This window comes from Podarcis pityusensis (assembly GCF_964106645.2).
Source record: "Podarcis pityusensis genome assembly, chromosome: 9".
Lineage (NCBI taxonomy): Eukaryota > Metazoa > Chordata > Lepidosauria > Squamata > Lacertidae > Podarcis > Podarcis pityusensis.
In genome coordinates, this window is record NC_138034.1 from 59,170,842 (window position 1) to 59,189,355 (window position 18,514).

Sequence of the window (18,514 nt, forward strand, 5' to 3'; positions counted from 1 at the left end):
TTGGGAGATGCAGCCAATGATTTGTGGGGACCTGTACTAGCCAGGAGGCAAGAGAAGCAGCTTCAGAGCTGGAGGGTGGAGCACAGGGAGAGGAGGAGAAGAGGCAGGTCTGGTCAGTGAAGGGACAGGTGCTTCACCACCCTCTTCTACACCACTGTCTCCCAGAACCAGGAGATAATTGAAGCAGGAAAAACAGAGGCAGCTTCCATGCAGATGTAGTCTCTACCTGCTTGTGTGCAGCCTACTGGGGGAAGATACATAAGCTGGTGGTGATGTTGACCCCTGCTGCTGCAACTGCTCCCTAGAGTGCAGACCGGGGAATAGCTGCCTAGATGTTCAACTGGTGTGCATGGGTGTTTGGAGTCAGAGAAGCCTTTGTAAGTGCTCGCTTTTGACAGTAAAGAGTTAACTATACTATCTTCTGTGTACATTCTGTGATTATTTATGGCTGAGTATATCAGTCAGTAGAGTATCTCAGGGTGGTGGGTTTGAGCCCCACGCTGGGCAAAAAGATTCCTGCATTGCAGCAGGTTAGACTAGATGAGCCTCACAATACCTTCAAACTCTACATTTCTGTGATTCTGTGTTCATAATAGGGATTGGCTTCCCTGTTCTGTACCTGCTTGTCTTTTGATCATCGTAACTCAAACCCAGTCTGTTGTGGTCTTGATTTCTATAAACTTACAAGATCATGGCCCAATTTGGAGGTTTGTGAAAATAACTTCAATTGTTTTTGTTCCTCCCGGCAATGCTACCAACATTTGCTTAAAGGTAAAGGGACCCTTGACAGTTAAGTCCAGTCGCAAATGACTCTGGGCTTGCGGCACTCATCTCGCTTTACTGGCCGAGGGAGCCGACATTTGTCCGCAGAAAGTTTTTCTGGGTCAGGTGGCCAGCATGACTAAGCCGCTTCTGGCGAAACCAGAGCAGCACACGGAAACAACATTTACATATTTATCTACTTGCACTTTGACGTGCTTTCGAACTGCTAGGTTGGCAGCATTAGCTTACATAATGGATATTGCTGTTTACAGTACTGCTACTGTAATTCATTGCCCATCATCAAGTACATCCCACTGGTACAGGGGGTGGGGTGGTAATGGACTCTATATGTCCTAAAAATATCCATGGGGAAAAAGTGCCTGCACTATTTTTTTTTTATTCTGTATAAGAAATAAATGAAAAGCATGATATTAATATATTACTAATTAAGGATGAGATGTGAAGAGGCTAAATAAAACTAGTGTAAATCAGAATGAGCTCAGTTTTGTACAACATCACGGTGTGACTTGGAGAGAAGCTCCGTGAATCATCATTGCTTTTAAAATTCATTTGGCTGTGTATTTAGAAAGCTGCTATAACCATTAAGCATTACCACCTTACAACCATTTGCCTCCAGCCTGTAATAAAGAGCTTAAAATGTAGGGAGACAAGATAAGAAACATAATGAATATTAATGGAGACAATCATAACCTCAATAAAACCGAGATCAAGGGAGCACATATTTTAGCACATTGCTTCTTAGTATAGTCATTAAGTTCATTACACACATACACAAATTACACACACACACAGCAGTACTATTAAATATCTCTAGCAGTCTCATGAAAAGCAGTTGTCTTCGACAGTCAGTGTGTGAGTGAACAGCTCAGAGCTGGCATTAAAGTTCTTTTATTGTAAAATTCTCCACCATCCCTAGTTACAATATTAAATGTCAAATGATGGCGTGATGACCTTGAGGATATGGGTTACTGTTTTCTTTCTGTGCCTCACCTCTGGAAGACAAGCCAGTAGACAGTGGCGGAGCTTCATGCTCCGGCACCGGGGGGCGGACAGTAGGTGGGGCTGGTGTGAATCAGGGTATGACGTGCCGCCCACAGGGGCGTGACGCACGTCCTGGGGGCATGGTATGCTGCCTGCAGGGGCATGGCGCCCAGCGCGCGGGGGGGGCAGCCACGATGGCACCCCACCGGGATCACGCTGCCAGGGGCGGTGCACTTCCCCCCCTCCTCTTCCTCCGCCAGTGCCAGTAGACAACCCTGTTCTGAATTATTTCATGGAAGTGGTGCACTTCAAGTTACATGAGTACTGCTACTGCAAGGCAAACTAGGGATCTTTTTAGTGTAACTCAAGTTTTACAGTGCAAAAAACCTTCAAGCAGTTTCAAAATGATAAAATATAAAAACAAAGAATCCATAGTAATGAGCCTCCACACAAACACAATGCCTTAGGGTAAAAATAGTCTCCTAATACTCCTACCCTCCCCCTGGACAAGGGAATATCCCACAGAGAACTTTGTAAACTTCACAAAAAACTTATATTCACAAGCTGATTTGCTAATGGATGACCACACTGAAACTCAGTGGCATGACTCACATCAGCAAAGCTGTTCACATTTCCTAAATGTCTCAAAGATCATTTTTCTCCATCTACTTTTCTTGGGGCTGCATTTGATTTCTTTTCGTTCTCCGAACCACTCACTATGCGAATAATGTGGACTAATCCCATTTTTAGCTTCGTGTTCTATGGTTTAATTAGTTTAATCTAAGGGTATTTATTCAGCGGTGCTGACTCTTTAGTCAGATTTCAGCACAGTACCACCCAACCAGGGCTTTTGTTTTCAGGGGGTACTAAAGGATACCCAGTACCGGCACCTCAGTTGTTGTTGCTGCTGCTGCTGATGTTAAAAAGTGTGGCATTTACTGTAACAACTTCATGGCGAGTACTGGCACTTTGTTGTCGTTTAGTCATGTCCGACTCTTTGTGACCCCATGGACCAGAGCTCGCCAGGCACTCCTGTCTTCCACTGCCTCCCGCAGTTTGGTCAAACTCATGCTGGTAGCTTCGAGAACACTGTCCAACCATCTCGTCCTCTGTCGTCCCCTTCTTCTTGTGCCCTCAGTCTTTCCCAACATCAGGGTCTTTTCCAGGGAGTCTTCTCTTCTCATGAGGTGGCCAAAGTATTGGAGCCTCAGCTTCACAATCTGGATATGTTCATTCATACGGCACTTACTTTTCTATTTAAAAAGCACTGCACCTCACCCACTTTTCTTATTAATGCATTTGCCTTCTGTGAACTGGTGCAGAGCGGACTAGGTTTTCCCATGGACTGCAAGAAGATCAAACCTATCCATTCTTAAGGAAATCAGTGCTGAGTGCTCACTGGAAGGACAGATCGTGAAGCTGAGGCTCCAATACTTTGGCCACCTCATGAGAAGAGAAGACTCCCTGGAAAAGACCCTGATGTTGGGAAAGATGGAGGGCACAAGGAGAAGGGGACGACAGAGGACGAGATGGTTGGATACTGTTCTCGAAGCTACCAGCATGAGTTTGACCAAACTGCGGGAGGCAGTGGAAGACAGGAGTGCCTGGCGTGCTCTGGTCCATGGGGTCACGAAGAGTCGGACACGACTAAACAACTAAACAACAACAACAACAACAAATATTCAGGAGAGAGAGAGGGAGAGAGAGAAATTCATACATGGTTACCAAAAGTTATTATTTTATCATACTACTACTACTTGCAATTGATTTTTAGCAATTGTGTTTGTTGAACTACAGTATTCTTTGCAACTTTCTTGTAAGGTTGGTCGATATTTTCTACATGACCTATGGCATGTTTAGACAGTAAGAAACTGCAGTATTTGGTCTGTACTCTCATTAGGCTCCAGAACAAGCTACTTTCCATCTAACCCCTATCCAGCTTATGTGAAAGACATCAACCTGCATCATTCTCTACTCTTATTTACACTTCTGAGCTTCAGCCAGGATTTTTTTTTTTTAATCTACTATATATTTTGGAAAGCTGCATGTCTGTTCACTATGCATTTGGATAGCTCTTAATATATCATAACCAAATTTTGAATGATGGTTCCTACGATCAAGCTTTCCTTCTGTGTTTGGATATAACTGGACGATACTTTGGTTCAAGATGACAGACATAACCTTTCAAAAGTACCCTAATTTTAACTACCAATTTCAAGACTGCACTGATATTTTGGTATTTTTTAAATTACTGAGCAATACCAAATATCAGGCTGCTAGTGGTAAATATTCTGAGAAATTTAAAATGTCTTAACAGGTTAAGATATTTTAAATTTCTCAGAAATATTTACCACTAATTAGAACATCCTCCCCCTTTAGAAAGGAGTTAATTGTTATTATTATTATTAGAAGTAGTAGTAGTATACCACCCTTTATCTGAATATCCCAGTGCAGTTCACAACAGAAAAATACAAAAATGAGAATACAAAATACATAAAAAAACAAAAACAAATCAAACCAATAACCCCCTTCCCACAAACACATTTAAAAAGCCATGGAAAGTTAATCAGCCGAATGCCTGAATATTGTTGAAGGTTGCACATCACTGCAGCTTGTTGCATCAATATACCCCGAAACAGCTTCTTCTCCATTGGCCAGTTTATGATCCCCAGCCAGCCTGGCCAATGATTAGTCCTGATGATAATCCAATGACAACCCCCACCCCCATATTCCCCACCCCCAATGTACTGATTAGGGCAGTGGTTCCCAATTAGCCAAGTACTGCAGACACCCTGTTTTCCAAAAGCCAAGCCATGGATCCCTTACTTTAGTTTTTGTTATGTGAATGGTGCTACAGATCCCCTGGGTGGTATATGAGGACCTCCTGGAGTCAGCAGACCACCAATTGAGAACCACTAATATTTCTCCATGTGATTGTGCACCTTCTCTGCACGTTCTTATGAAGAAAGTAAGCTTCAGGCCTCATATTATGTTGACCAGGTAATTTCTGCCATGACTCTCTCTCTCTGCATTAAAAGCAGTGTGCCCTAGACTTCAGTCTCCCACAGGACACACTGTAGGAGACATACATGGGGAAATCAATCTTGAGCTTCACAGAAATCTTTGGCAATGAATATTTATTTTTCGCTTTGATTTTGCGTTTCCACTCAGAATGAGGTTAGGCAAAATCTTAGGTTTCTATGCCTCTGCACTTAGAAAAACATGTCAGTTGTATTTCATCTGCATTGGCGCATGAAAGCAGGAACTCACCATTTCCTTTTGCATTTCAACCCAGGTCACCGTTGTACAGAACTCCCTCACCCCATACAGATATTTAAAGCTAGAAGGGTTTGTTGTTGTTTTTTAAGAAGAAAAAAAGGCAAGAACTCTGAAAGCACAAAATTGCTCAAATATAGCAAAACTATTGCCTTTGTGAAAATCTTTTATGTAATACATTTGACATGTAAATATTGGACACCCAATATCCAGCTTTCCCCCCTTTTTGCTTTGAAGCATCACTGGGATATCCTTCGAAACACATTTAGGATTGCTGTTAGAGAATCTCCTTGCCTTCTTGAGAACTGCAAACTTACTTTTTAACCTGAAAATATCAGTAGGATAATTGCCTGAAAAGCATTGTTCACAATAGCAGTTTGCTAAACAAAAATAAAGAAGAAGAATTTAAGAGAATACATCTTGCAGAGCATAAAAAGTCCCTACACAGAGGCAGAACATTTTCATCGTATGGCCAAGACTGACCAGTGCTGTTTCACTGCATCTCCCATTGCACAACATCACCTCATAGCTGTCAGTTCACCAGTTCTAAAAATAAGAGCCCAGTGGCATTATGGTCTCAAAGTACTCCCCAATACTTTGATATGTTGCTCTTTCAAAAGATGCCATGTTACACAATTTGCTGGACCAGTTCTTCTACCCCAGGGAGGCACAGAGGATTTCCAGCACTATTTTGGTCCAATTAAGCTCCAAGGGAATCAGATTTCTTTTGATCCGGTAAGCAAAAAATAGCCGAACTAAACCAGGCCCCCAGTCCACAATTCTTCTGGCTGGGTCCAAGGAAACGTATGTGATTCATCCCTTCTGCCCAAGGGGGAAGAAAAATGGATCTATAAACACAATCTATAATTTGCAACCCATTTGGGAATCCATGATGGAAGGAATTCACCGGGGCTTTGTCACAGGGAAAGATATCCAAATTAACAGGAATCATGTGAAAGCACATCTCTGCTCAGTTGCATGCCCAGTTCATTTCAGTGGAACATGTGCAGGAGGAGTTCATGGTGGATTATCCACACTCTCTGCATCATGAATTCCAAATAGTTTCGATATGGTAGATGGTTTTAATTTGGTCTCAGGATTGGAACCAACCAACAGGTGGAATCCAATTAAAGTTACAGTTCTGTGGACAGGTCCCCTCTAGTAAAACCTTTTAAGAACCATTGGTCTGTATCTTTACGGCAGTAAGCAAAACATTCTATTTTATCTCAAGAGCTGTTATCTAGAGACTGACATATATAGAGTTTACCCCATGGGTATTTTTTTTTTTTTTTAAGGGAAGTGAGGGAGGTGAACACATCCAGGCACTTATGTTGCTACAGCCACCAATGGGACAGTCCCACTTGCACAGGTGGAGTTATATTTCCAGATTGCGGCAATTAATTGCGAAACTTGATATGCAATGAAAATCTCTCTCTTGTCCATTTTTGATTTGGAGGCCTGAGATTTAATGCACAAATAACTTGTTGTTTATTCTATGACAATAAATACTGGAGATCCCTGACCATTGATCTAATAATCTGGAGACACCACTAGTTGTGGACCCTGGGAAATTAACACACCATCTTTGTGCATGTTGGAAAAACAAACCAATTGACAGCTACTTGATCTTGTTTTATTCATTATGTGGTAACAAAAAAATATCGCTCACCAGGAAACCATGGAAAGATACGTTGGGATGAAGATACATAGGTTGATTGTGGGTTGACTGGTGTTTTCCTTCTGTGGGTTGTTCTGTGGTGTGTGTGTGTGTGTACGTACATCCACCCACTTGATACAATCTTCCCTGGCTTTGTTTACCATCTAACCCAGTGGTTCCCAAATGCCACAGCCCTGCTAGTTCCATGAACTCATCCTCAATGCCCCTACCCTATAAAAAGCATTATTCAGAACAGTGGTTTGCATGACCCATACACAATAAAATTCAGAACAGTTACATTTAATTGCACATTTAATTAAAATTCAATTAAAAATATTTAGTTTGATTAATTCAACAACACTGATGAACTTAATCTAGTGATAGCAGCTTTTCAAAGTCTGGTAATCATTTACACCTCTTGTCCCCCCTGCCATTCCCTTGCCCCTTAGGCAATCCTACCACCCCACAGGGGGCAGTACCACCCACTTTGGGAATCACCAATCTAACCTGATCAATAACATGTTCACATTCTTTTGCAATAATTCGGTTGGCCTTACAAAGGTATTTCTGTTATATGGATTTGGGAATTATCATTATGGGCCAACACAACTATGTTTACTTTCTGAATGAGTAGGAAAATACTGAATTTAGCTGTGCAACAGCATGAGCCTAACATGGAGGAAGAGGGTCTTATACTACCTGAAAAGGAACTTTGAGGGATCAGTCCCTTGAATTTATGCTGCCAATTTGGTTTAATCTAGCACACTGCCTAAGATACAATTCTACTGCTGTTGATAGAAAGACTGCTTAGTTTCACTTTGTTTTGTACCTACCAAGGAACCTGTGTGTTTTGCCTAATGATGGAGACAAAATTCAGCAACAGCTGACTGTTGTAATTCCAGAGGCAGAGAATCAGCCATTGTTATGTTTCTTCTTCCCAAAAGGCCATGGTGCAACCTGATACGAGCATAGCAACTAAAACAATGTCTGCTACTTCCTCTAACCTTTCTTCCTTAAGATTCTTACCAGATGTAGACTCTGGGTGTTAGACAAGGGTTTTATCCCCTCTCCCTGCATTTGTTTTGCTTACCATTTAGCTTGATCATAAGTTCCTGAGAACTCAAAATCTTGCATACGTGTGAGATTCCGGTTGGCCTAATAAAGGTATTACTCCAACATGCATTGTGGAAGTCTACTGTATAAAAAAATTCCCAATGGGCAAGAAAATTATGTAGACCCTTGTATTGTGCACACACACACACGCACACAAGTCCACATATTATTATGCATAGAAAAATACAGAATAATACTATAAATACCATTAACTAAATGTATATAGCCACCAAGATTGTAACCAAACACACTTTATATATATATAAACATGGGAACTGAATGCAGTAAAGGCGGAACTGAACATAAGCACAGTTGACTACAGATACAAAATTTCTGTATTTATATTCGTTTTAAGTATTGTATTTTAAAAAAAGATATGTAATATAGATTTTGAAACGTTATAACCTTTTTTTTTTGCTGGACATTTGGGTGCAACTCAGCTCACTGAAAGGGGTTTGCATGGGATTAAAACAGATAGTTCAGGTGACCTCAGGATGCTGACCTCTCTAGCCATTAAAGTTTAGACTGATATGTCTTAGGCTGCATCCTCTCTACATCTTCTGTTTCCTCACACTTCTCTCTCTGATCTCAAGATGAGAGATCATCATTGAACACCCCTACTGAACGTGTTAACCCTCACACAATTCACAATCCTCTGATGAAGACAGTAGGGCTGTGCCTGTTACCCAAGCCCCACCAACAACTCTCTGCATTGGGAAGGAAGGTCTGAAGCAGTGAGCCTGATCTACCTGTCAACATGCAAGAAAATATTCAGAGGGGAAGAGCCAAGGATTCAGGCAAATCTGGGCAAAGTCCTGGAGCCATTTTTTAAAAAGAATTCTGAGGGTTATCCTTGTAGTTTATGTTTAGCTTAATCATCGAGTGACGTGGGTCTAGAGGAGCCCTTCTTTCATCAGTGAGTAATCAGAATAAGCCCCAACACATTCGGGATTAGATGTAGGGCTTCTAAGAGAAGGCACATTTCATCCTAGCAGATTTGGGACCCGGTTCTTTTCAGGTTAGATATTAACCATTGGAAGGAGCTTCAACTGTGTATTATGACAACCTTTTAAATCCTGCAAATCCCCACCTGACAGTAGAACAGGAGGATGAAGAATCTCTGGCCTTAGATTAAGAGAACAGAATGTTCATTTTCTGCTGAGTAACTCTTAAGAAAAATAAACAAAAGCCCTTGCTTATTTTTTTAGGACTGTACAGCTGTCTCTCCCAACAAAGACAGGGCATAGACCTTTCATGTAATTTTAAAACTATGATTTATAAACATACTGACAGCCATTTTCAAGGCCAGCCCAATTATGTACTCATCGCAGTATAGACTGAGGAGAACCTTTAAAAAAAAAAAAAAGGAGCACTTGCCTCATTAAATAAAGGACTTTCTCAATATTTTTTTTCTGGCAGTCTATATGTGTGTGTGTGTGTGTGTGTGTGTGTGTGTACTGTGAAGGGCAGAATTGTTTGTGTCCTGAACAATGCAGGAATCTCAACTGAAGCATCCATGACAAATGGCTTTCCAACCTCTACTTTACAGTTGCCAATGAAGGAGAGTCCACAATGCCTAGCCTAGACATGCTGCTCGTACCTACACCCATATAGGGATGGGCGAATCCGTAAATTTCATTCCCCCCCCCGTCTTATTTCCCCTAATGTAATGTGCTTTTGTATGTTATTTATCACAAACAAATGCATTTTTATGCATGCTTTACCCCTCGTACATGCGTTTTTGTAAACATTAGCTTGCTAAACAGCATTCCAAAATTCAGAGAGGTGAAAATCTTGAAGGATGACAGTTTCTGTTCATGTATTGTTTTGGAAAGTGCAAATTTGTTCCCTATACTCCTCTGAGTTTTTTAATTCAGATTATTCTATTCATCCATCCCTTCAGAGTAGGCACACTGCATCGCTTTAACACAGAAACACAGAATCATAGAGTTGAAAGGGACCCTGAGGTTCAGGAAGTCTAACCCCTTGCAATGCAGGAATATGCAGCTGTCCTATACGGGGATTGAACCTGCAACCTTGGCATCATCAACATCACACTCTAACTAACTGAACTATCCAAACATGTGCTGCTATTCATATTCAATTCCCTTTCTCTCCTCATCCCGCTCTGTGCTTGGCTGTGCTGCCTCCTCTTCTCCCAATGGTATGCCAACACCAGTCTCTGCCTCAACAAATCCCAGCTTATTCCTTCTACATATCAACCAAAATGGCAGCCCAGGCTGTAAAGCTGGGAATGGGCAACAGCAATGGAAGTGAATGATATATATGATAAACTGGCTGCTGGGGATTCCTTTAAGCAATAGTAGCAAAGGCACCCAACCTATTTGATCTATGGATAAGCCAACACTGCAGGGGAGAATAGTGTAATTCCTTGGACTATCAAGATGTTCAAAAGAGAATGAGCCTATCCTTGAGCTTATAATGAGCTGCACAGGTCAGGGACAAGCTCATAGCAATAGCTACAAGCCACAGCTATTCATTCATCAAGACTTAAATTCAGTCCTAATAAACTAACCTCTTGGCCCTGTCACTTGCAGCTGCAAGAGGCAAGGTGATGCATGCCACCATTCACCAAGAATTGTCTACAAAAGGATTCCTTGTTCCCTCTCAGCAGCAACCAAACTCATCCAAACCTCTTCATGCTACTCAAACCACACACAGCAGCCTTGAGGCTTGAAAAATATTATTATTATTATTATTATTATTATTATTATTATTATTATTGGATTGTATTCAACTAAATTCTATTCCAAGTAGGCCCATTGAAATAAATGGGCATGTGTACATTAGCCCACTGATGTCAATGGGTCTGTTCTGAGTAAAACTTCATTGGCTACTACCTTTATTTATATATTCATTCATTTATTTAGTTATATGCTGCTTTTTTCAGCCTGAAGGCCTTTAAACAATGAACAGAAAATAATAAATAATAGTAATACTCTAACACACTAAGACACACACTAAAGTCCAGTAAGCTGTCATGATTCAAGAAACAGTAGGCAATGAAATCACAAGAAATAGAAAAACCAAGAAAAACCAGGAAAAATCAGGAAAAACCCCTGCCCCCCACTTTAGCTATAACCCCTGCCCCCCATTTTAGCTATACAGGGGTTCAAGGTGAACATGTAATTAACTGCCACAAACCCCTAGCTTTTAGAAAACAAAAATAAAATTAGAAATACTTAAAATATTAACAGTTGCCACTAGGGGTTGGTTAGATCTGTCAGTTTCACTTCTCTGTTTCTATTCTCCATGTTTCTATTCTCCATGTTTCTGCAGCAATAAGCAATTTTTTAAAATCCTTATGAAAACTCATCATTTTATTGAAAAGTTCTAATATACACATTTTGGTGCACATTTTGTCTACTGTACATTCTTTTACAAAATGATTTACCCTAATACAATGCATCTTTGCATATTATTTTAACTGCATTTTTCTGCACACTTTACCCCCATATATGCATTTTTGTACACATTACATTTCTGGCAAACTGCATTACAACATTCAGAGCACTTTGAATTTTGAAGGATGGCTGTGTTTCAATCTGTGTATTGTTTCAGAAAGTGTGAATTTGGTAAGCTCACCTTTAAATGAGAACTTCACTGAATTTCCACCTCCACCCTCCGAGTTACCACAAAAAGGAAGAGTCCAACATCCTTCCCCAAGTTTTCTAGGTAGATACAATCCCCAAATCTTGGGATGGAAAGGATGTATCCAGTTGGAATATAGCTAGATTTCAGGAGAGCAATGGAACTTATCTGGAAAAGTCAGCAATAGTAGTTAATATTAGCAGAAGAGTGTAATTAAGGGAGAACCTAAGTAGCAAATTACCATTCACTGGGTGGATAAAAAAGGTGCTCTCCTTTGTCAATCCCACCTCCTTCTACCTGTGAACAATGTGTATCTTCTATTGTTTCTCCTCTTCTTTCCCACTGCCTCAGTCCAAATGTCTTTGGGGTCAATTAGGTCCCCCAATAACCTTTCTCAATGCCTTTATCTGATAAACTGCTCCTGATCCTAGAAGAATGTGGGCATTGGGGTAAAAAAAGAGCTAATCCTAATATAATGAACTACAACCTACTGGGGTTTTTTTGTTTTGTATTGGGAAGTTTCTTGCATTGACAGGAAGTTGGACTAGAATACATTTGAAGTTGTACCAAGTCTGTGATTCTATGATAGTATTACTGTATATGAAAGGTCTAAATCAGGACACACTTTATTAACGTAGTTTTTTAAAACAAACAAAAAACTTTCCTTGGCTTCAAGTCTAAAAGTATCTAAACCCAACAAAGTAACCAGAAATGTCACAATTCAACTAGACAGGTGTGCTTAAAAATGCAATCCTAAGCATGTCTCCTCAGATCGTTGAACTGAGTTAAAGTGTCGCTTACTCTTAAGAAAGTGTATGCAGGTTTGCAGCCTAAACCTATTTATTTAAAAACAACAACAACAAAACATGCACACACCTAAATCTGTTGGATTATACTCAAAGAGACTATTTGGTATCACTGAGCTTTGGTAACTGGAAAATCTAAACTTGGAGCTAACTCTTTCCATTAATAATATGCCATGCTAAAAGACTTTCCTATTCTTTTATAATCATGTACTGGCTGATAGATATAAGGCAGATGGGGAAAGAATGGCATTTCATACATGTTGGCACAGATGAGAAAAGATGGCAGACAGCACAAATTGTATGTCACTTCTTCTGAATGACCACCTCAAGGATTGTCAAGGCCAATCTCTGCATAAACATTTGACCTTCTCGTTTTGCTTGCTTGGGGGCAGAACTGTTACACTTCCTCATCTTTTTTTCTGTTGCAAATAATAGATCTGTTTCACAGTGATGCACCAGCAGTTAAAGGTTAAAATCAGGACATGTATTACAGTTTAAACTGAGAATGCCTGTAAATAGCTATGACCAGGTTGAACACAGGAGAATCCTTACGAATAGTGAAGTGCAGGGACCCATCCTGAGCAAGGACCTCATCTAGATTATTTACTGCTCCCCCCAAAAAGTAGTCCTAAAGAGCCCCATCAGAAATTGGGGGCTATAATGCTTTTATAGGATTTAAACAGAATGGGAGCTCTTTGTGGAGGTACAGTGGTACCTCGGGTTACAGATGCTTCAAGTTACAGACTCCACTAACCCAGAAATAGTACCTCGGGTTAAGAACTTTGCTTCAGGATGAGAACAGAAATCATGCAGTGGCAGTGGGAGGCCCCATTAGCTAAAGTGGTACCTCAGGTTAAGAACAGTTTCAGGTTAAGAACAGACCTCCAGAACGAATTAAGTTCTTAACCCGAGGTACCACTGTATTGATTTCATCCAGAACCAGAACCACTAATTACCACCACCCATCTCACCAGCAAAACACTTAAAACAAGTTGTTTCCTTGTTGGCTGTTTCCTTCCCTTTGAGCCAAAGTCTGGATGCTAAAAACTGCCATGCTTTCGGTGAAAAGAAAAATCAGAAGAGAGTCAAGTAGTAATTGATTTTTTTTCCTGCTCCCCCTTACAACATGGTGCCAGTTTTGCTTTGAAGGCCAAAAAAATATTTTTGACAGCTCTTTTTGAAAAGGGAAAGTGCTGATATTTCACTTCACCCCTCCTCCTCCTAGAATTGGTATTCTAGCAAGAATATGGGTGTGTGAATTCAGTGACAATTCTCCAATGTACAAACCATCCTGCCAGAATTATTAATTCTTTACAGAGTCCTGTAATTATTTCATTCATATACCCATTGCTGTTTGGCACAAAAGGCATGTTTTTACTTGGCTTACTGTTCAAAGACCATTTATCAGGAAGAAAAAGATGACACTTGGGGAGCTTCCAGACAACCTATTTATTGAGCATCCACCCTGATCTGTTTGCAGGGAGATTAGATAGCATTGACTATTTTATTATTTTACTTTATTTTATTAAATTTCTATACCACCCTTCTCCCAGGATCACAGGATGGCTTACAATATAAACCATTTACATTGAAAAGTTTCCTGGAAGGTTAAATGATGTTGCATCCAAGGAAGTATTCCTACACTTTCCAGTGCATTTTTTTCATAATTTTCCTTAACATAAAAATGCTTTAAAAAAAAGAAAAGGAAGCAGTGGTGACACACCAATGAGATGTGACTCTTAATCCAAAATACTTTTCATCTGGCTCCTTGAGATCATTTGTTACCCAGTTTAATACAGCCTGTTTTGCATTCTGAAATATTTCTGAAAGTCAGAAAAGGAAATGTATTCAAACTTTATAAATGTCTGATCTGGAGTATCTCGGCCATAAAATACAAAGTGGTGTCTGGAATCCTGTTTGAATATATCATCAGGATGTTGTTAGCCATGGCTCAATACTCAACTCATGTAAACCTTTGATTGTAACTTCTCACATTCTTTTCGAATGAGGTGATATGCAATTGAGATTCCTGCCTGATGTTTTTTAAGACCAGTTGTTATGCTCCAAACAGGGGTTTTTCCTTGACCATTTAACTCCAGACATATTAATATAATTAAATGGTTTCTGAAACCTGGAAAAATCATTACGCCTTTCATGATGGAAAAGCAATTGTCTTCAGGAATGGTTGTTTTTTTTTAAAGACATATGTCTTCAGGACCCTTTTCAAAGTTCTGATCTCTGATGGTGGTAGAATCAGTCTGTTCAGAAAACATGCATGCAGGTTTCTTTGGAAGACACAGTTAAAAACCCAAGACGATGACAGGTGCCTGCAACCATTCACTTAAATGGAACGAAGCACACAGAGTCATTTTCTGAAATGGGAGGCCAAGCCTGCTGGAATAGATAGATAGACAGGAGGGAAACTGAGAAAACTGGGGGGGGGGGAGCACAATATTTTGTTTGTTTACAGAAGGTGTCAAGTTTTTCTCTTTCATGTCTAGAGCCAGCCCAATACATTTTGCTATCTGAGGCAAAGAACAATACACATTTATTTTTATATATTTATTTTTACCCCCCCCCCCAAGGCTTTGCAAACCATCTTCAGAGGCAGCCCTACATATAATACATTGAGGTAATCTAACCTGGAGGTTATCAGAGCATAAGCAACAGTGCTTAAACTATCCCTGTCCAGATAGGGGTGCAGCTGGACCACCAGCCAACGCTAATGGAAGACACTCTGCACTGCTGAGTGTCTTCCATTAGCGTGTCTTCCATTAGAGTGTCTTCTATTACCACCAACCTGCTTACCTGGTCTTTCAGAGGGAGTGTAACCCAATCAAAAGCAGGCCATCGCACATCAGTCCAGTCTAGGGAACTACCAACAAACAGCGTCTCAGTCTTATCTGGATTGAGCTTCAGTTTGTAGGCCCTCATCCTGTCCGCAACCATCCACTACCACACCTGCAGATGTAAAAGAGAACTAGAGTTGTGTGTCATCAGCATGTTGCTGACAACATACTCCAAAACTCCAGATGATACCACTCAGATAATGACTACAGTGGTACCTTGGGTTAAGAACTTAATTCATCCTGGAGGTCCGTTCTTAACCTGAAACTGTTTTTAACCTGAAGCACCACTTTAGCTAATGGGGCCTCCTGCCGCCGCTGCACAATTTCTGTTCTCATCCTGAAGCAAAGTTCTTAATCTGAGGTACTATTTCTGGGTTAGCGGAGTCTGTAACCTGAAGCGTCTGTCACCTGAAGCGTCTGTAACCCGAGGTACCACTGTATAACTCTACCCACTTGTCCTGTTCTGTCTCTAAAAGCCTCTTCCACAAAATGGGCCACAAAAGACCTGTGTTTGTTTATTGCTTATTGTTGATTCTTTAACGTAAAGTTCCAATAGTACGAAATCAATAATACAGTCCTTTTTTCAAGGTTGCAGAATGGACTCATAAAACTGTGTAACATCAGGAAGAACTTTCTTGTGGTTAGAGCTGCTCAGTAGTGGAACAGACTCCCTTGCAAGGCTGCTGGGGGTTGGAGCAGATGACCCCAGGGTCCCTTCCAACTCTGCAATTCTATGAGACTATGATTCTATAACAAATCAAACGCCTCTTTATTTAATCTCCCTTTGGCTCCCTTTGCTGTTTTTGCCATCTGTGCAAGTTTGAGAAAATAGGAATCTTACTTAATCAATTAGCATCCTAAGATTTTACAGCTTCTCCCACATGTAACAGGAGGGTTAAGTTATGGCTGTATCAAGTATGTTGCTTCTCAACAAGCAGATTAACAATGAGTATCTTAGAGCACGCATGACTCATTTATGACCTTTCCTGACAAATTCCATGGCATTTTCCATATAGAACCACCCTGGATCAGAAAATGCTCTTACTTGAAATAACATCATGTACCAGTATATTGCTGGCAAAAATATAATGCCCCTAAGTCCAGATTTTAAAGTCTGAAAACCTTGGAACTTCCTTCTGTTTCCACATCCCTTGCTATTGTTGCTATCTCAAGTTGCGAGTGAAGCAAGCATTGAGAAACTCTGGCTTCAGGCCCAAAGAGCCAGCAGGGCCACGTGTAATACAATACAGTATTAGCATGTGAGAAATAATAACAGAAATAATCATAATCAACATTAGCATTTATGCAGCACTTCCATACTGTTCAATGTTATTCACATGCATCTTAAGGGAACAGACCACAGCTCATGCTTTGTACACAGACCTCAGATTTGATCACTGGCATTTTCAGTTGTTCCTTTTTTAAAAAAGGAAAAAGGGAGCAAGTTATAGGAAAGACTTACCTGGACCTCTGGAAAACCACTGCTAGTCAGTAATTTGTGAAGCAAAATTTGAGCAGGCAGATGTTCTCTCTGGCACAACACTTTTCTTCCTCTGTATCAGGGTGGAGGGTAAGCCAAACACAAACCATAGAAGCTACAGAAGGATTTCATACCCAACACCTGGAAGCTGCATCTCAGCTCAAACCTCCAAATGAGACACAGCTGTGAGTGAGAGGAGTGAGCAGGTGGAGCAGCCCCTCAGTCTGAACACTGCTTGGGGAGAGTCAGATTGAGAGGAAGAAAGACTGGAAAGAATAAGGCTAGGAATGAGAAAGAAACAGAAGGCAGGAGTGGTGGATGGTTCCAGAGGCAAGCTTGGGAACAAACCAACCCAGCAAGCATCAAATGAGGCTGGAAAGGCAGATGGCTTGGTGAGCAGCAACCTAGATGAGAAAAAGTAGCCACATGGATAAAACTCTGAGCTATTCACAATCCATTTTTGTTTTAATCACCCTGAACAATTCCGCAAACTTGGCCACCTCACAGTTTATTTATAACTGTGGGTTGTTAATAAACAAGTTAGAAAACACAGGTTCCACTTTCCACATCCCTCCCTGGAAAAACTGTCAATTTATCCTTACTTTTGGCTTCCTATTTCTTAACCAGTTTCTGATCCAGAAGAGGACCCTGTCTCTTATCCCATGACTGCCCTGAAGTCTTCGGTGATGTGTTTTGTCAAATACTTTTCCAGAGTCCAGATACACAATATCAACTGGATCTCCCCTATCTATATGGTTGTTTACACTTTCAAAAAGCTCTAACAGGTTAGTGATACAGGACTTGCCCTTGCAGAAGCCAGCTGGCTCTGCTTCAATAAGGTTTATTCTTCTCTATGTTCGGTTATTTTGTCTTTAAAAATACTTTCCACCAGTTTCCTCATAATGGATATTTTCTTTTGTTATTCTAAACCTTGGCTAACAAATTTCATATATTTAAAAAACTTGACAGAAAAATTAACAGGAATTCTACTTACTTATTTAACATAACTTATTCTGAGTTTAGGAATTGTCTTAAATCAGAAAAAGACCTCTAGAGAACACATAGCCTCAAGTTTACAGCACAATTCACATTTTCTTAATTATTTCAGGCAGAATCATTGTTCTGAAATTTAAAAGGCCTCTTAGTTTTTGGAGGTCTACCTACATTAAATCCCTGTTACAAATTTGTTAATTTGGATTAGATTGCATTAAAAAAAAAAACACCTCAGAGAATATCACTTCTCTTTCATTTCTGATACAGCCTCTGTGCTGGACATCCCATGGTCTCATGCTGCACACTTCTTTCAAAGCCTGGGAATTCCTGGTGTCTGCTTTTCTGTTTCCACAGCTTTGCTATGGACACCTGTTCCAAATGCAATTGGAAAAGCTTCTCTGCATCCCAGACCTTCATTTTCTGGCCAACACAAAACCCTTTTACAGGCTTAAAGCATAATACTGTGTTTCATTTTGCTAGGGTCTGAAACTTTTATGAAAGAGCTTTGTGCTACAAAACTGTTTTTGCTTGATAATCAAGCTTTTGCAATTTGTTCCAGTTTGCACAACTCTTGGGCAGCAATTCCCGAATTCTCTGCTCAGGCTTCAATATTATAAAATAACATGCTCATGTGCAGTCCAAATATTCACTTGTTGAAGACACTTCCTGCTGTATCTCTGCATGATTGGGAATTTGTCCTTTACTTGGTCAGGCTATCTTGCCCAGGATTAGATAACTGCCAGCAGCTGTCCAGGATCTCAGCCAGAGGTCTTCTCCATCACCTATTGTCAGATCCATCAACCTTGAGGGCAAGGTTCTCCTTTCGGTTCCAAACATTGTGGAGCTTAAAGATCAAGTGATATATCAAAGAAACCGAAAAAATAATCAGTTTATTCCTTCTTTGTTGAGTCCTTCTAACTTTTCACCATCAGCAATATTGTTTATTTTTCAGTAACTTAAAATG